Genomic DNA, 21,021 nt, shown 5'->3' with positions numbered 1-21,021 from the left:
CAAGCAAACTTTTTACATGGATTGAATTGAAAATAATAAAATCCATCCTTAATCTACGGGAAAATAACGAAATATTGCCACTTTGATGTTGTTATGAGCATTTTATTCGTTTTTATCTGAAAGATCATTGTGTTCCTAATGTTGCGGTATGTGTTCCTAATGTTGCGGTATTTTGTTCCTATTGTTGCGGTATCCCATTGAAATCATATGGGATACCGCAACATTAGGAACACTACCGCAACAATAGGAACACAGCAGCAAACACATTTATGAAAATATTTTTTTAAAATAGGTTTTTGGGCAAATCTTAAGCAAACAAATGGTGCAATCTCATAATTTAAGCACCATACATCTATTAAAAATACCTTTTGGTACCATTTCAGTCGAAAAAGTGCTCAATTGCCATTACCGCAACAATAGGTACTACCGCAACGATGGGAACAATTACCCTATTCCAAAAGTAGTTTGGAAGCATCCCAGAAGAATTTGGAAAGCATCCTAGAAGGAATCTGGAAGAATCGCAGAAAAACTCAGGAAGCATCCTTAAAAAAACTGGAAACATCCCAGAAAGATTCTAGAAGCAACATAGAAGATATCTGGAAGCAGCTCAGAAAGATTCTGGAAGTATCCCAGAAGGATTCTGGAGTTATCCTAAAAGGAATCTGGAAGCATCCCATAAGAAATCTGAAATAATTCCAGAAAAATTTTGGAAACAAGCCAGACAGAATCTGAGAGTATCTCTGAAGAACTTGGGAAGCATCTTTAAAAAAAAATCTGGAAGCATCGTAGAAGTTTTCTGGAAGTATCCCAGAAGGATGTTAGAAGCATCCTTGATGGATTATTAAAGCATGCCAGAAGAAATCTGGCAGTATCCTAGAAGAATTTTGGAAGGACTCTGGAAACATTTTAGAAGAATTCGAGAACCATCTCGAAAGAAATGTGAAAGCATCCCTGAAAGATTCTGCGAGCAACCTCGAAGAATTAGAATGCAACCAAGTAAGAATCTGGAAGTATCCCATAAGAACTTAGGAAGCATCCTGAAGGAAAACTGAAAGCATCCCAAAAGCATTCTGGAAGCACCCTATAAGGAATATGGAAGCATCTCAGAAGTATTTTGGAAGTAACCCAGAAGGATTCTTGACCCAACCTAGAAGAATTCTGGAAGCATCCCTGAGGGATTCCGGAAGCATTCCGGATTGCCGTTCAGTGGCCAACAATATAGTTTTGTTCAATCTGAACTAATTGTAAATTCTGTATTATTTATTAAGCTGCAGCATTATTTAGATATACATAGTATAGGTATTCAGAGGAACTCGGAATTATCAGTGGCCACATCTTACCTCCATACTGGCTAGTATTATCGAGAGAGTAAAAAATTCGAAGATTCAAAATGAAAATTGACATTCTCATTTTTTCATTTGTGCTTCACCACATTCATTGTCAGCTGAATGCCTCTCTATTTTCATCCATACTTTCAATATGGGTATGAATGTAATGTAAATATCTATTAGAGTAAGTCTTCTGTATAGCAGCTTATAAAGGAATCTAGAAGCATTCATGTTGGATTTTGAAAGCACACCCGAAGGATTCTGAAAGCTTCCTGGAACGAATCTGGAAACATCCTATAAAAAAATCAAGAAGCATTCCAAAAGAATTCTGCAAGCATCCCAGAAGGTAAAGTAAAATTTTTGCTAGAGCAAACCTTCAAAATACGTTTCAAATTTAATTTTCAATCATTATTTTTCTAAACTAAATTGGTGATTCTAAAACCTAGTAGGGCCAAAGTTGTGTTCAAAATTGTGTTATATTGGTTTCCGAAATGTTTGAAAAAAATGTCATATTTTGATATCTAACCCAAAAAATACCAAAATACGACATTTTTTTCAAATATCTCAGAAACCAATAGAGATATCGCAATTTTGAGCCCAAATTTGGCCCAGTTGGGTTTTAAATTCACCGATTTTAATTCCGGAAATCATATCCCAGAGAGATTTTTAAAAATTAGCCCCACCCTAATGTTCCAGGTTGTCCTGGATTGTTCCGGAACCACAATTGGACCATAATTTGCAACTGATATTATCCGGAGTGCGATTGACTTCTGATTTGCGGCTTCCGAATAAATATCGGGTGCGAAAGTATTCTTGGATGACAATGATTTTGCTTTCCGTAAGGAACTCGGGTTGATTCCGGCCCTCTAGCTGGCCAGGGTGTGGCCGCCGGCCAATGAGACCCCCACCAATCGATTCAGCACACTTTTTCCAAGCGAAAATGGTCTCAGCCGTTGGCAGAACCCGTTACCCAGCTGAGAAAATGAATTTAGTCGTGTTTCGGGTTCAATTTTTCCCACTGTGCAGTGGAACTGCCATAGTCTAAAACCTAAATTAGACCTGTTTAACATTATACGCCAGGATCGAGATGACCATTATGGAGGGGTTCTTTTGGGGATCAAAAAGACTTACTCATTTTATAGAATTCCAATCGCGACTCATCCTGGCGTAGAAATCGTCGCTTGCCAAATAAACGTAAAGGGTAAAGTACTTTGCGTAGCTTCCGTTTACATTCCTCCAAGAATTTCAATTAACCGCCGTCATCTTTGGAATGCGGTTGCTGCACTATAACATCCAGTTTTAATTCTGGGTGATATGAACGCACATGGTACAGGGTGGGGCGAACCATATGACGATAAAAGAGCGGCCATTTTCTATGATTTGTGCGACGATTTCAATTTGAACATTTTAAATACAGGTGAAGTGATACGTATTGCATCTGACGGCAAAGAAAGTCGTCTCGACCTATCACTGGGGTCAAGTTCACTATCATTCGATTGCTTGTGGAAGGTAATCGAGGATCCTCATGGTAGTGATCACTTACCCATTATAACCACCATAAAGCATAATAGTGAAAGGTCAGACCAACCAATTCAGGTTCCTTTTGACCTCACAAGGAATATCGATTGGCAAAAGTATGCAGAAGCGGTATCTTTTGGCATCGAATCATTCAATCCCCTCCCACACGGTGTGTTGAAACACGATTATTATCGCACTTTCATGAACCTAAAATATTTTTTCGTTATAAGTTAGACTTAGCTGTATATATTAAGATTCTGGAGGTTAAAAAATCTTTCATCGGGGAAAATTGAAATAAATTCTATTTTAGTAGTTTACCACTTTTCTCATATAATTATGGTATTACGAAAATCTGATGAACCTAAACTCTCCAAGAAAGAGTCCCCTTTCTATTAATAAATATGAAACCATTTAGAGAGAAATGAATGCAAAAGTCTTTGGCGTTCGTTTTATGTGTCCAGCCCACTACAGTCTGCCGAAAGTCATAAATCATAAAAGTCTGCATTTCTTCCATATGTCTGGTACATATATATTTATTATGGAGGAAAACAAATACTTCCCATTAGTGCGACTCATACATTTGAGAAAACACCATACACCTGTGACTCATACACTGGGAAAAAAATCTTTATTCCTTCTATGTGCCCGGGACATGGATTTTTGCAATGGGGGTAAACAAATTTTTTCCATTAGTGCGACTCATACTTTTGATGAGGCACCATACAGCAGCGACTCATACAATTTAGAGCACATACTATTCATGCGCTAATTTGCCTGCGTAATCGGGTATTGGTTGCATATACTTTGGATGTGGTTTGGCACATGGATATTTGCCATTAAGTATGAGGCAATTTTCCTGAGTGTACCATTTGCAGCACATACTCTGTATGACGTGTATTAGTTGCACATACTTTGCATGTCAAAGCATGTAACGATAAACCTAAACGACGATCACACGGCCACGAAAGATTACTCGATTGCGAAATTAACCGTAAATTAAGTTGTTTTGAGCTAGTTTAGCAGAAAAACTGATAGTTCTTCGTATATAGTAATAAGAACTTTTATGTATATTGTGCTCTGATTTTGCAGGGCTCGAAGTTTTACTGACAAGTGAAATTTTTTCCAATGAATACTTTTGTTCGCATGTTGAACACATAGGGCCGATTTCTTATCCTTAATTAAGCGTTAAACCAGGTTTAATCAGGTTTACAGGTTATTCCGAGGTGAAGAAATCAGCTCTTAGAGAATAGCTTTAAATTATTCTTTCGGCACACGCTCTTGATACATGTCCTTTATGGTAAGTAAGACAATCATTTCTTTATTGTGAAATCAATCAATGTTTGGTTGAAACAGTTTTAGATATGATGATGATAAACCTGGACATGTTGGCGAAATATATTTACTTAAAAATAATATCGGAATAATAGTACGAGACACTGAAGATGACCTAACAGTTGAGGTCGAAATGCGTATCTGTCAAAGAATGCAAAATCGTAGTGCAATTAAACGGAACAGTCCTTAGCTTCATTTTCTTTTTATTTAGTTTTGATATGTTCATGTTGACTATGTTCATTGTTGTTTATGCTGAGAACAAATTTAACTAAATTTACAGATAAAATAAAAATTGAAAATGTAGAACAAGATTTATCAGACATCAATGTTCTGGAAATGTCCCAAAATATAAAAAAAACAACAAACAGTGATGTGCAAAGTGAGGCAAAATTGGCGCAATTTGAGGTTTCAATACAACTTTTCAAGAACTTTTATTAGTTATTTCATGCTTCATTTCGGAATCATTGGATAGATTTTGATTGCTAAATAGTTATAACACATAGAAGACGGTTGGAAGGCATCGAGTGTACGGGTGACTTCTTAAGTTTTATGACTAGTCGTTTTAATCACTATTCCTTTTTATTTCGTTTTTGTCACGCTCTGCAAAGACAAGTGACATTTCTCCCCATACTAAATCTGTTGTCAAACTCACTTTGTAAAAAAGAAGGAATTTTACTTGGAAAAAAGAAGCTTTATTTTATGCAGTCATAACATTGAAACCATTCAAATGCATAAAGTTTTTATCAAGACCAAATTGTCTTATAAAATAAAACTACAGATAACACAGACGAACATAGAAAAAAAATCACTACACGAGACTACTATTGCAAATTTATATGTTTCCAATATATTTTAGGCTTATACTATAAGATGACATTCACATTGACATATATTAAGCATGCGTTTCATTCGGTAAGGTAAATTCTAAATAAAAATTATGATGTTTTGAAAAAAGATTTTAATACCATTTGTATAATAATCCTTGACCAAATGATTGTTTGATGTTATGACATTCAAACTGCTTATCATGATTAGATAATATCACGTTAACCCACTGTTTCATCTTACTCCACCCGATTCAACTTGCCCCGGTGTACCTTTTTTAAACCGAATGTTGAATAATCATTTTTGTATGCATTAACATAATATGACAACGCCAATCTAAATGTATTTTGGGTAAACTTTTTGTTATTTGAGACTGAACAGCCCACTTAACCCTAAAGGTATCAATTTATAAGTAACAAGGAGATAAGTCTTTGAAAAATTTAATATTTTGTATATACGGAAGACCTCAACAGATCAGAGGCTGAACTTTTACAAATAAGTCACGCACACTCAGTATAGTCGACTCATACTTTTTGGCAAATATTCATCTGGATGTGGTTTCACATGCAAACTATGTGCAACTAATACCCGCCATTTCATGCAAATCAGCTCATGAAGGGTATGTGCTGCAAATGGTATGAGTCACAGGTGTATGGTGCTTCCTCAAATTCGCACTAATGGGAAGTATTTGTTTACCTCCATTACAAATAGCTATGTGCCAGACAAATGGAAGGAATGTAGACTTTAATGATTTCTGGCTTTCGGCAGACTTTAGTGGGCTGGACACATGAAACGAACGCCAAACAAATTTAAACTCGTTGTGAAGACTTTTGCATTCGTTTCTCTCTAAATGGTTTCAAATTTATAATTAGAAAGGGGATTCTTTTTAGCGGAGTTTAGGTTTAACATATTTTCGTTATACCATATCATATGAAAAAAGTGGTAAACTACTAAAATCTAATTTATTTTAATTTTCCCCGATGAAAGATTTTTTAACCTCCAGAATCTTAATATATACAGCTAAGGCTAACTTATAACGAAAAAATATTTTAAGTTCATGAAAGTGCGATAATAATCCTGTTTCAACACACCGTGTCCCACCTCTGGATGAGTATCGATTCCTGTCTGATCTGATATACAAGAGTGCATTAGAATCACAAAAACGACGTGTTCCAAGTGCAACCTTCAAAAGAAGACCAGCCACACTAGGCTGGGATGATGATTGCACCCAGTTGTATCTTAAAAAATCTGATGCTTTCAAAACTTTTCGTAGGCATGGTACCTCAGATCTTTATCAAGAGTACGCTAAGCTCGAAAGACAGCTGAGAAACCTGCTGAAAGCGAAGAAGCGTAGTTATTGGCGACACTTCATTGAGGGTCTCTCAAGAGAAACTTCAATGACAACGCTTTGGAGAGTGGCTCGCTACATGCGAAACCGCTCTTCTTATAATGAGAGTGACGAATACTCCAACCGTTGGATATTCAGCTTCGCGAAAAAGGTCTGCCCAGACTCAGTCCCAGCACAACCGATTTCTTGGGAAACATCCCCAAGAGACGGTTCTCTTAACAGACCCTTCACTATGCTGGAACTTTCTATGGCTCTCCTTTCATCAAACAATTCCGCTCCGGGACGCGATATGATCAAGTTCAATCTTCTTAAGAATCTCCCAGATATCGCGAAAAGACGACTACTGGATCTGTTCAACTCATTCATGGAGAACAACATTGTTCCGCCAGAATGGAGACAGGTCAAAGTAACAGCTATTCAAAAGCCTGGTAAGCCAGCGTCTGATCATAATTCATACCGCCCAATTGCTATGTTATCATATTTAAGGAAATTGTTGAAAAAAATGATCCTATCGCGACTCGACCATTGGGTTGAATCGAATAGCTTGCTTTCAAATACACAGTTCGGGTTCCGCAACGGCAAAGGAACAGACGATTGTCTAGCGTTGCTTTCAACAGATATTCAACTGGCCTTTGCGGAAAAGGAGCAACTGGCTTCAGTTTTCTTGGATATTAAGGGCGCCTTTGACTCAGTTTCCATAGGCATATTGTCAGAAAAACTGCACAATAGTGGACTTCCAGGAATTTTAAATAATTTCTTGTATAATTTGTTGTCAGAAAAACATATGAGTTTCAATCTCGGACAACTGACAACTTCCAGAATTAGTTACATGGGCCTACCCCAAGGCTCATGTTTAAGTCCCTTGCTTTATAATTTTTACGTGAAAGACATTGATAGTTGCTTGGAAGGACAATGCACGCTAAGACAACTTGCAGATGATGCTGTGGTTTCTCTGAAAGGCCCACATGCAGAAATGTTGCAAAGACCATTGCAAAATTCTCTAAATAATCTGTCAATCTGAGCAAGAGATTTAGGGATCGAGTTTGCCCCGCAAAAAACTCAATTGGTTGTGTTTTCTAGAAAGCGGAACCCAGCCCAACTGAAGCTCAATCTTTTGGGAATAGAAATCGACCAGTCTTTGACTTCGAAATACCTTGGGGTCTGGTTTGATTCAAAAGGCACTTGGGGTACCCAAATCAAGTATTTGGTGCAAAAATGTCAACAAAGGATCAATTTTCTACGCACAATTACCGGAACATGGTGGGGTGCTCACCCGGAAGACTTCATAAAACTTTACAAAACGACTATTCTCTCTGTTCTCGAGTATGGCTCTTTCTGCTTCCACTCAGCAGCAAACTGCCACCTAATAAAGTTGGAACGAATTCAATACCGTTGTTTGCGTATTGCTCTCGGCAGTACGCACTCAACGCATAATGCGAGCCTAGAGGTCCTGGCAGGGGTGAAACCTCTCCAGAACCGATTCTGGGAGCTCTCGCTAAGGTTACTTATCAAGTGTGGAGTGAGCAACACACTTGTTATTGAAAACTTCGAAGAAATGCTCAGTCTGAACACTCAGTGAAAATTCATGAGAATTTATCTGTTCTACATGTCGCCGGACATAAGCCTACCAAGTTGTAACCCTCCTTGTGTACACTTCACTAATGACTGTTCCTCTGTTAAATACGATCTGTCCATGAAACAAGCTATTCATGGAATACCAGATCAACTTCGATGTCTATCTATTCCTTGCATTTTCAACGAAAAGTACCAAAATGTCAATTCCTGTAAGAAATTCTTCACTGATGGGTCTCGCATAAATGGATCCACTGGTTTCGGTGTCTTCAATGAAAATTTCACCGCCTTCCGCAAACTTCAGGAACCTTGTTCGGTTTATGTTGCTGAGCTGACAGCAATCAATTTCGCTTTGGGGATGATTTCCAACATGCCCGTAGACCATTTCTTCATCTTCTCGGATAGCCTTAGTTCGATTGAGGCACTCCGGTCGATGAAACCTGTAAAACATTCATCTTACTTTCTTACAAAAATAAGGGAGCAGATGGGTGCACTGGTCGAAAGATCCTACAAGATTACCTTTGTATGGGTCCCCTCACATTGCTCAATTTATGGCAATGAGAAGGCGGACTCTCTCGCAAAGGTGGGCGCATAGGAAGGTGAGATCTATGATAGAAGAATTTCACATGATGATTTTTTCCATTTTGTTCGCCAGAGTTCTCTTCAAAGTTGGCAAAATGATTGGCGAGATGGCCAGCTGGGACGGTGGTTACATTCCATTATTCCTAATGTTTCTTTGCGAGTGTGGTGGCATGGTTTGGATGTAAGTCGCAATTTCATTCGCGTAATGTCAAGAATGTCCAACCATTACTCGCTAGATGCGCATTTACACAGGATTAACCTCGCGTTGAGCAATGTTTGTACTAAGTGCGGTTCCGGTTATGATGACATCGACCACGTAGTTTGGCAATGCCCGGATAATGACGCCTCCAGATCACTACTTTTGGATACCCTTGAGGCCCGAGGTAGACAACCCTTTGTTCTTGTGAGAGATGTGTGGGGGCCCGCGATGTCACATACATGGGATGTGTTTTCGACTTTCTTCGCTCTGCTGGTATAAAAGATTAATTCGCTTGTGTTTTCTTCTCCTTCTTTCTCTGTTTTGTCCTCTTTGTGTTACCAAGCTGCTCCTGGCCATCCGGTAGACCAAGTCCCACAACAAGTTTGTACCAACACCACAAGGCACCGAATACGCTAGCAAGATGTGATTCACTCCCGGATGAGCTGCAGTGAAACCTTTGGTCCAATCCTTACCCTGTCCATCCCTCAAAATGTGACCTTCTAACCTCGAGCTGCCACGAGTACCCTGGCTTCCACCCATTACTAACAGATATAATTAAAAAGTTATTGCTATGTATAGTGTATACTATTAAGTACAAAAAAAGATCTTCGGCTCCGTAAAGCGTTATACGCGATTGAGCCCCAAATAAATAAACTAGATAAAAAAAAAGAAACACAATCAAATTCCATTTAGAAAACGTTACCTTAACAAAACGCGCGCCTGTTCGTACTTAAAACTGCACCGCGATTCCACTGGTTTCGGATTCCAGTGTATTAACGAGATTTTATTTTTATTCCGGAGCTAGTTCATCTCGGGACGGGACCCACGCTTTATTTTCCTTCCGAAGAAGGAACTCAAAGTTTGCATTGAATCGTATTTCGCATCTTTTATTTATAATGATCTTAATAAAAATATCTTAACATGATTGGTGTCAATTCCCTATACAGAAAAAAAAAACATTTTTAAGCGGTTGAGTAACGTTTCCTCGTCGTTTACAAGCTACTGCTTTTAGGATAATGGTTACGGTTGATAGTGCTTTCTCAATTGCGCATCATCGAAACACCGATACGAATCGTGTCTTCCCATCAGAGCTGAACATAGCATACGTATGCAGTTACAATTCCATCGTTGGAGATTGGGACCGTTCCAGCCAGCGCCTGCTTCAGCCCATGCATTACACGTGGGTCTATTCTGCGGATTCAAATTGGAGTACGGCCGGCATGTACGTTCTAGGCAGAGCTTCGGAATGCCGTGTGTCCGGTTGAAGCTCATTAGTCATTCCATTGGCATTGTTGTTACGGCTGTTGTAGTGGGCTGAAAATCGAGCAAATCGTTCGATGTTGTAGGTCAGGTCGCATCGGCTGGTTGAACCGGAGCCCTAGTTAGCCGACCCGGATGATGGTACCGAGCGAGCAATTGTGATTCGAGACGAGCCGAGAACAAGTGCGCCTAATGAAGCTCAAGCCCACTTCGGTTGAAGATCCTTGAGGCTCGTTAGCAGAGCAGTGCCGCATAATCCACTGAAGCGAGCGCTTGTGGGTGGAAGCATTTGTGGAAAGAAAGCTCTCGATTAATTAAAAATCGCTCATTCTTGGAATTTACCGGTGCCAATTACAGCGAAACGAAAAGCTTAGCTCTCAAACCGTCATACTCTCTCAGATAAGCGTTTTGAGTGTAGGGCTCCATTTAACCCTTTCCTGGAAACAATAATTTAAAAATGTTCCGGGAAAATTCTTTGATAATATACGACACATTTCGAGCTGCAGACGGACCAGCTAACCACCAGTCACAGTCGCAAAGTAAGTAGACGATACAGAGAGCAGAAAACCCATAACTCTTTTTCATCCCGCCCTTGTTTTAATGAATAAATGAATAAATATGAAATTTTCTCTCATCTGCCCTTCTGAGGCCCATAGCTCACGTGAAACTTTGAATGCTGCACACTATAGCCACAGCGGTTTCCAAACTGCGATGAAATTTAAGGTGGGCTGTATACATATTTCAAACAATTTGACACCGTCATACTAGGAATTTCGTTCCAATATTTCCCTCTTAAGTAAAGTCTGCAGCCTTCGCTTCAACGATACAGTATAAAACAACAACAAAGTGCATTTGGAAGGTCGAACCTCCACTCTGTGGAATTGCTTCATCCGACTTGGAAATTCTTAGTTCACAACCCCTGCCCGTATAGGAAACCGCTTTATTTCCACTTTTTGCGCTTGGTCTACCGAGCCGGAGCAACACAGCTGGACGAGAAACAGAAACGCTTCAAGATAGCTTAATCTCGTTTGCCATTATTATTTTATTATCCAAGTGGTAGGGCCAACGAGAACAGAGGAGAAAATCCTTGGCGAGTTCCCAGTTCTCTCTCCGGCACTGTAGTGCACTTGCATTATTATACAAGAAGAAGGTACACATGTAACACGGGTGCTACAACCGAGCTATTGCACATTCTTTGTGTGAATCCTTCAGCGTGTGGAAGAAGCGCAGAACTGGCGTGAAATGCTTGCCAAAGCCCGAAAAAAGAAGAAGACCAACTTTTTTGAATTATTCATTGGTTTCATTTTCCGGTTTGCAACTTTGCTATCGAATCCCTGCCACCCGGTTCGCTCAAAAAAGCTATCGGTGCCAAATGCAATTCAGCCAGCTCTGCTATAGTCTTCAACCTAACGCCCCGGTTGCATGGAGTGGGGAGAAAAAAGGAAGCAGAACGGATTCTGGTATTTGCTTTTTACGGAAGTGGAAATCCGAATCGGCTAGAAAATGTGGGCACCAATTAGCAATTCAGAAAAATAATCCACCAATTTGCGAAATAAGTTCGGATTTGAGACGAAATTCATTGCCACAGTCGTTGGGTCTAATTAAAGATTCATACCACTTGCTTCTGCGGTGAACAAATTGGCTTCTGATAGAAGAGGAAGAATTAAATTGAAATGGAAGTACGAGTTTTGGGAGTCCATTAACAGTTTTAAAGATTTTTATGGTAGGATTCAAAAATGACTTTGCTTTGGATTCTTAAATGTTTTCACCGTAAAAAAGAAGAACACATACATTACTGTTGTACAAATCTCATCTTATCATGCTAGTAGTCCTTGTAGAATTTTCACTCCATCTAGGGTCGAATGGGCATTGAGTTCTTTTCAAACTTTTCAAATCAGCTGGGAAAGATGAAATCTTCCCAGCGCTACTTCAACAAGGTTAAGAAGTGCTTTGTCCGCTTATAACTGAAATGCTCAAGGCTTGCGTCACTCTGGGCTACATAGCTAAAGCATGGAGGAAGGTTCAAGTTGTGTTTAATCCGAAAGCTGGAAAAAGGGGATAAAACAACTCCAAAAGCCTTCAGACCGATAAGCCTTTCCTCAGTTCTATTGGAAAACAGTGGAAAAGATATTGGATGACTTTATCAAGTCAACCAGCTTAGTAGGGATACCTTTTAGCAAATTTCAATTTGCGTATCAAGCTTGTTTTATTTACTAGCGACTGAAGCGCTGTTATTGTAGATTCTACAATAACAGTGCTTCAGTCGCTTGTAAATAAAATTGAAAAATCGCTTCAAGCCAAGGAAACTGCCGTGTTTGCCATTTTTATTCTTTTAATCACTTAACCTAATTTACAGTTTTATGTGGTTTCGGTCACCGTTGAGTTTTATATTTACAGCTCGTTTGTCCACTAGGGCACTGCGTGAGCGATTCCAATTGGAAGCTGTACTTACACTTTGTACAGCGCCTAAATGTATTTTATTCTAATTCTACTACAGTAAGGACCCGATTTTGTCAGCCCCATTTTGCGACAAACTTTTAGCTCTCATTATCTTAGGGTCACATTTTAAGCAATTTATTAATTTTTGTCATCAAACTACAGCTGAGATGCAGTACATAGAGGGATAAAAAGTTTCAAAAACTGCTTAAGTTTTTGAAGAGAGCAAAAAATGTGTTCCGAAAAGGGACTGACAAAATCGGGTCACTTATGTATATCGAACTGATTGCCGTTGCGCTTCTTTCACTTTCTACCCTATCATGGAAGAATGATGAGCACGAGGATGTTGGGGGTCCATTATGAGTTGCTGTTTGTCGATGTCAAAGTGTCCGGGTCCATTTGAGCCATGTGCTCAGAAGACGATCAGTGTCAGCTGCTGTCAGGGGGAAAGAGCAACTGACGAAAGTGTCGGGGCTGGGATCGAACCCATGACCATCTGCTTATGAAGCAAACGTGTGACCAATTGTGCCACGGGTCCCGGCGTGTTTGCCTTTCTCGATATCGAAGGAGCATTCCATAATGCATCCTACAGCTCAATGCGTTCAGCATTGGAAGCTAGAGGCTTGGATAAATGCATAATAGAATTGATAATGGCTCTGCTAAAAGATCGGGAGATTTCTGTTGATCTTGGAGGTGCGCAACTATCTGTTAGATCTATGAAGGGCTGTACTCAAGGCGGAGTATTATCGCCCTTGCTGTGGTCTTTGGTAGTAGACGAACTCCTTAAAAAGCAAGCTGATCAAGATTTTGAGATCATTGGATATGCAGATGATGTGGCCATTATTGTACGTGGGAAATTCAATGACACGATCTCTAATCGACTACAATTTGCGCTCAATATTACGCTTGAATGGTGTAGGAGAGAAGGCTTAAACGTAAACCCCTCAGAAACTACTATTGTTCCTTTCACTAGAAGGAAGAAATTGAGTCTTATGCAGCCTTATTTAGACGGAGTTTGAATTCACCGTTCAAAAGAATCTTGGCGTTACTTTGGACAAGAAACTGAACTGGAATTCTCATCTGAACAGGATTATTACTAAGGGTACAAAAAATGCTCTTTGGGTCTGCAGTAAAGCCCTAGGTAAAACCTAGAATGAGAGGTTTGTGTTCTAAATTTCAGCCATTTTCTCTGTCAAATTCAAATGTTACAGCACTGACAAGCAAAACTAGGGGCTGTACAAAATTCAATGGCACACATTCTACACTTTCATTGCTACAACAAAAAGTACTACGCCGATTCACATGAAATTTTATAGGTGAAATGAATACATCTTAAGATGTTATAAGGCCAAATTTTAGCATTTTAAATGTGTCTATTGCAGAGTTACAGCTGTATTTCTGTGTCCCGATTGCAGGCTTTAGTAGAGCTGCTCTTAGGGGGAAAGAGCAATTGACGAAAGTACCGGGGCTAAGATCGAACCCATGACCATCTGCTTATGAAGCAAACGTGTGACCAATTGCGTCACGGGCCCCGGCGTGTTTACCTTTCTCGATATCGAAGGAGCATTCGATAATGCATCCTACAGCTCAATGCGTTCAGCATTGGAAGCTAGAGACTTGAATAAATGCATAATTGTCCACTGCACGAATATATGCTGGCCTGCTTACTCTATCAGAAAATTTGACGTTTGAGTGGTTTGATGTTTCTGCTAATCTTGTTGGTGCGCAACTATCTGTTATATCTATGAAGGGCTGTCCTCAATGCGGAGTATTATCGCCCTTGCTGTGGTCTTTGGTAGTAGACGAACTCCTGAAAAAGCAAGCTGATCAAGTTTTTAAGATCATTGGATATGCAGAAGATGTGGCCATTATTGTACGTGGGAAATTCATTGACACGATCTTTAATCGGCTACCATTTGCGCTCAATATTACGCTAGAATTGTGTAGGAAAGAAGGCTTAAACGTAAGCCCCTTATAAACTGCTATAGTTTCTTTCACTAGAAGGAAGAAATTGAGTTCTACAGACTTAGAATAAATTGCAGTATTCGGTGAAAAAAATCACCGAAACTGGTCTGTAAAAAAGCAAACTACAGTATTACGGCGAAATCGATGAAATTACAGGAGGAAATCGGTGAAATCTAAGAAATCACCGAAGAACCAGTGAAATCAGACAAATTTACATGACATCTGTAAATATTTTACCGAACAGATCGGTGATGGGACTATTTTACCGTATACATAACAGTAAAATGCGTTTGACAGCCACGCCGGCAGCTTTGAGCATCAGTTCTATTAGAATTTGCGCATCATCTCCGAGCAAGACTCACTTGTAAAGTGACAGCAAGTGTGGTTCCTGATCAGAAGATCGTGTATTCAATACCATGATCGACCTTTTTTATGAAAATAGAGTTTTTTTTGTGCTCGCATAAAATCGCCGTTAATTTGTGAAAAACTACCGTACGGTCAGTTATATTTACGGATCATTTGTAAAATTTACCGTACGTTCAGTGATATTGACAGTTCATTCGTAAACAAACATAAAAAACGTTTTACGACTTTTACGATAAATTTGTAAAAAGGACCGAACGGTCCGGTGTTTTTGACAGATGCATTTTCCTGAGATTCACAGTACGTTCGGTGATTTGAAAAGCTGTTGAGATTACGGTAAAATTTTACCGTAATCCGTCATTTTTTCTAAGTGTGTATGTAGCCTTATTTATACGGAATTTGAATTCACTTCTCAAAAGAAGTCAAACATCTTGGCCTTACTTTGGACAAGAAACTGAACTGGAATTCTCATCTGAAAAAGGTTATTACTAAGGGTACAAATCCTCTTTGGGTCTGCAGTAAAGCCCTAGGTGAAACCTGACCAAATATGGTATATTTTATACAAATACTCAAATATGGTACTTTATTTATTCAGCAATAGTCCGGCCGAAAATAACATATGTTTCATTTGTCTGGTGGCACAAAACAAATGAGGTAACCATTCAAAGGAAATTAACCCTCTAATACCCAAATTTTTTATTTTGATCTAAATATCATTTTTCGTCATCTAAAATCGATTTAAACATGTTTTGGAAGATGATTCTTTTTAATTCTCGATTTCGTGAATTTTAGTTTTTGATTTTTCTAATTTTTATTTTTGAACATCCCCACACTTTTATATTTTTCTTGGAAGCCTATTTGGGGTACGGACTTTTTGGGATGAAAACATTTTGAGATTTTATGATTATTGTTGATATATTTTTATTTTAAATTTTTTTCATATAAAATTTTATTTTCCGTGTAATTTTAAGGAAAATAATTTTAGAGTGTATTTGATCTCCTTAAACTTTTAAATAAGGATAGAATGATTTGGGAAAAATTTAAAATATGTTATGTAGCGATTCAATACAAAATAAACAATGACTTCTAAAAGGTGACCAAAACATCAATTTTTCAATGATTTTTAAAAAATGTAAATACGCTTTAAAATACACCAAAAACCATTTTGAAATATACAAAATAGTCCTAAATATCAGCCAAAATTATAAAAATTTTGATTTCCCTCGAAACAAAAATTACAAAAATGCTCAAATTATACCCCGTCTAAAGGCGGGGTTGGGTATTAGAGGGTTAAGCAAGTTTCAAAGGCTTGCTTGCATGTCAATAACAGGGGCAATGAAAAGTACACCATCAGCTGCTTTAGATGTCCTTCTCAATATACTACCAATGCATCAATGTGTGCAAATGCAAGCGGCAAATAGTGCCCTGCATTCGTTTTAACAAAACAATGGATGGGGATCTTGTGGGTCATCTGAAGATCATTAGAGACTTGTGAACTCAAATACCATAGTGGAAGATTGGATGATTATGAAGATCAACTATGATGTTCTCTTTAAAGTGGTGAAACCAAGCCGCTATGTTTGGGATTCTGGTGGGTCAAGTTTACGTTCAGGTACTATTGTATTTTATACTGACGGTTCCAAAATGGATGAAAATACAGGGGGTGGAATTGTAGGCCCTGGCATCAATAAAGCTATACCAATGGGATACAGTCCCACTGTGTTTTAAGAAGAAATTCAAACAATTTTGGAGTGTGCTTATACATGCCTCAAGCGAAACTACAGGTTTGCCAAAATGTGTATCTTCTCAGATAGTCAAGCTGCTCTAAATGCGCTAAAGGCGTTCACGTTCCAATCAAAGCTGGTGTGGGAATGCATTCTTTGTCTGAAGCAATTGGCCATTAGGAACGAGGGTCTATTGTATTGGGTTCCTGGTCATTGTGGAATTCAAGGAAATGAAAAAGCCGACAACTTAGCAGGACAGAATGCAGCATCGTGTTTTGTTGGCCCTGAACAATTGAAGTTCCGGAGTGTACTTTTAAAAAGAAACTTAAAACCTGGGAAATGACTATGGTGAACTCTAATTAGAATGCCACGGATACCTGTAAACAAGCTAAAAGATTCATAAGACCCAGTACAGCAAAAGCCAAGGCCATATTGAATCTGAACAAAAAAGATCTCAGGGTCATAACCGGTTTGATGACTGGGCACTGCCCAAGCAGATATCAAATTCAATTTTCTGAATGTCGTTTTTGTCAAACGAAAAACGAAACGGCTGAACACATTCTATGCAAATGTGGAGTATTATATAATTTAACCTTTCAGGACGCGCGCCATCAAGCAACCGAAACTGCACCGCGCTCGCGTTGTATACAACGAGCGAGGTTTTTTTTTGGTGGTGTTGTACTTTTAATAACAGCGCGCGCGCTGAAGGGTTAAGGTCGTCAATATTAGGGAAAGGGTTATTCGAGCCCTTGGAAATTTGGCAATTTAACCCGAACAGGGTAATCGATTTCATAAAACGAGTTGAGCCTAGTTGGAATCGAATGCTACATCAACCAATGTCCTTCACATCTCAATTGTGACAGGATATTTGATAAGCACTAAAGCAAACATGCCACCATACTTCTACATTGCGTATTGCGTGAATGTTATTACACTGAATACAGTATGCGGCAGGAAAAAATGCGAAAGTGTTTTTCAACTTCAAACCTCGTCTTCGTCTATTTGACGTTAACCAATCTATGTTTCAACGTTCCATGATCTCTAATAGGCTAGTTTTCTGAAAAGTTAATTAAAAAATTTCCCATTTTGGTCACTAACCATTACAGGGCGGTGCCTGAAGCTGAAGACTATCAGAATTTTCAAACCGCAGAAAAGTACACAGGTCGCTAAGTTTCGTATCTGATAAAACAAAATGTTTAATTTTCTCTACACTATCATCAAATATATGTACTTATTTCATCTAGTATGTGAAACTACATGGCTCTGGATCAGTGTGGAATGGTTGTTCATCGAATTTAAGCTAATTTTGTTACTGTTATAGTCATTTTGTTTAATGACCATTGGGCGCGCAGTTTATTGATACCCGCTTATTAGGCTTACACATGTTAAACATCAAATATGTTCATTTTTATTTTTCAGTGCTAGAATATAGAAATTGACTGTTACACTGTCATGGAAAAATAGTCATATATCCCATATTTAGCGTGTAATAGTGCCTTGTACTTTTCGCATTTTTTCCTGCCGCACCCTGTACATAAGTTTTTGATTGCAGAAATGGGAATGCCCATATGTTAAGCAGCAGGTTTTGTTCCAGTTGGTAGGTTCAGCAATAACTAGAAAAATGCCTCTGCCCGAATCTTGAGATAAATAAATTTGCAGAAAGAGTTTTTCTTTTATTTTTTGTTTATTTTTTTTTCATTGTTTTAACATTTTGTAGGGTTTGAGTACTAGCAGTGGACCCCTTAACAGCTGCTCCGAGCTTTTCAGATTGATTGCCACCGGGAAAATTTTGCATTTCCAGGAATAATTCCATACTGCTCTATTATTTCTAATTATTAATCACTTTTTTATCATCCATGAAAATAATCTGTAATGCCAAGCATGTTGCTGGTTTAACAGAAGTTGCAATATTTCGATATATTTTATTAAAAATACGACTTGCGTTATATTTAGATGTTGAGAATTTTAAAATCGTAATATCGGTTGCTGAAGTCGATCTGTTAAGTAATTTTAAAAGTTATAACTGTTTTTATTCTTAGTTTTCAGCAAATTAAGAAGAAACAATAATTTATAATTCCTGCGTAATAATGTAAATAGTTTCAGTAATCTTTAGTAAAGGGCAATCTTCCTCTGAATTAGTCTTGTATCGATGTCACCAAAATACAATAATGCTACAAAAACTAACAAGGGCACTCACATGTTTCTTTTCACTTGCCTACATCAAATTGAAATTGTGGGAAATGTATTTTAACAACAGCAACAAGGAATTGATGTAAGACAGACTAAATGGAGTAAATAGGACGTTGTCGTTGGCTAAATTTTAACAACATGTACAACTAAACTGAAACCTAGAATCAGTATTTTTACTTGGCCAAACGTAATTCTAGTCGGGGCCCGTGGCGCAGTGGTCCACACGTTCGCTTCATAAGCGGATGGTGATGGGTTCGGACCCAGCCCCGGCACTTGCAGTTTTTCGTCAGTTGCTCTTCCCCCCGAGAGCAGCTGGCACCTGACCCTCTTCGGAGCATATAGCTCCAACGGACCCGGAATTTGGATATCGGCAAACCGCAACTCATAATGGACCCTCCAATCGGACTGGAAAAGGAACAGCAGTCAAACATCAGCATCATCATGCTCATCATTCTACCGTGGACAGGGTAGAAAAGTTGAAGCAGCACAAGGCACCAGTTCGATATAGTTAAATTAGAATAGAATACATGTAGGCGTTGTACAAAGTGCAGCGTCCAATTGGAATCGCTCACGTAGTGCCCTAGTGGACAAAAGAGCTGTAAATTAGGTTAAGTGAATAAGAATAAAAAAAAAAAAACGTAATTCTAAGCAGTTTTTTTTGGCAAGTGTTACTAAAACAAATAATGTTATTATATGGAACATGAGAGACGAACACAAAACAATAAAGCCTATAGGCTTTCTGAAAAAAAAAATGTTAAATTGTTAAAAGTAATTAACGATTGCTCAAAGGAATTCAGCAAAGGCCAGTTTCGTGTTCAAAAGGAATCGCTCAAGAAAGTTTTAGACCAATTCCTGGAATAAAAATTCCACAGTGACAGCCATTTGAATTGTCATTCCTTTGCAACTTCGTACTGCGTAAGAAAAACGGTTTCTTGGGCGATTCATGCAAGCATTTCTGTTATATAATTGCTTTCCATCAAAAGTTTGAATATTTTTCAAAGAAGCCTGTGTGCCAAAAATGGCTGAATCTGAACATGTTGTTTAAATTAAGTTGATATGAAACATCTTCAAAATTTTAACACAAGTATCAGGCATACTGTATCAATTCTAGTGGAAATGATGTTTTGACGTTCAAACTAAAAATGAGAAGAAATGTGAAAGTACTTTACAGTTGCAAAAATGTACATGTACAGTTTTTACAGAAACCTATGTTTCATTGGCATTGCAAAAAAAAAAATGTCATCAGGAATTAAAATTCTTAAGAGATTATTTCTGAATTTTACCCAAAAGAATCTCTTGAAGTTCACCCAGGAGTTTAATTGAAAATTCAAACATATGTTAGTTCTGAAATTTATCCTGGAACAGCTCCTGAACCGATTATTCAACACAAGTAAACAAGCAAGTAAAACCGGGAAAAAAATGAAAATTTCGGGAAAAAACCGGGAGAAAACCGGGAAATCAAAATCTGAAATTCACTGGCCACCCTGATTATTAACTTTCCATAACATGTTTTGTTGGTCAATCTTATTTTGTTATGAATAAGCTATTGCTATACTTTCATAAAATAACATTTCAGTAATATGTTTTGTTGTTGAACATGTTTAGTTATTATTTTATTTTGCGAGTTTATAAATATTTTATCGTCAACAGCGCAACAATAACAAGTTTTGAATCCAAAACTTCGAGATTTGCTTCGTTTACAGCATTCCGTGATGGAGAAAATGTGTATATTTTCTAATCAGTTCCTCTACCTCTTCTTTCTGACATTACATACTAACTGTGACAGGACCAATATGTACTTATGGACTTCTGCACGAATTTATGCTGGCCTGCTCACTCTTACAGAAAACTTGAGATTGAACGGAGTGGCACTGCTCAAAGATCAAAATTCACAGTGAGATTAAGAAGACCAGCATGGACTCGTGCAGAAATCCATGGTTTAGGGCGCTAACACTGAACGAACACCCTAAAAACATAAAAACTATGTTTTATGAGATTTCTACTCCTGAGAGCGCTCTCAATTTTGTAGCGGGAAGCTGACGAAAAATGCAAGTAAATATGGTTCTATTTTTTATGCCTTACTTATTATACCTTACTGGGTATACCTTACTTTGTTATAAATTTGAAATCATAACTTATTTTGTCTTCAGACTGTTATCAATAACTTGTTGATTACAAAATTTGTTATTGAAATATTTTCTAAATTCACTGTTATTAAGTTGTTATTGAAACTAACAAAACGTGCTATTCAACTGGTCTTCCAGGAACATTTTTTTGTTATGATTTTTGTTAATTTGCCGCTTATGACAGACAAGTTTACAACATAATATGTTATGCTAATAACACAAAAACAACTCTTTTTATTACTCAGTTATTTTG

Source organism: Aedes albopictus, chromosome 1, assembly GCF_035046485.1.
Source record: "Aedes albopictus strain Foshan chromosome 1, AalbF5, whole genome shotgun sequence".
Classification (NCBI taxonomy): Eukaryota; Metazoa; Arthropoda; class Insecta; order Diptera; family Culicidae; genus Aedes; species Aedes albopictus.
This window is presented reverse-complemented; position numbering follows the sequence as displayed.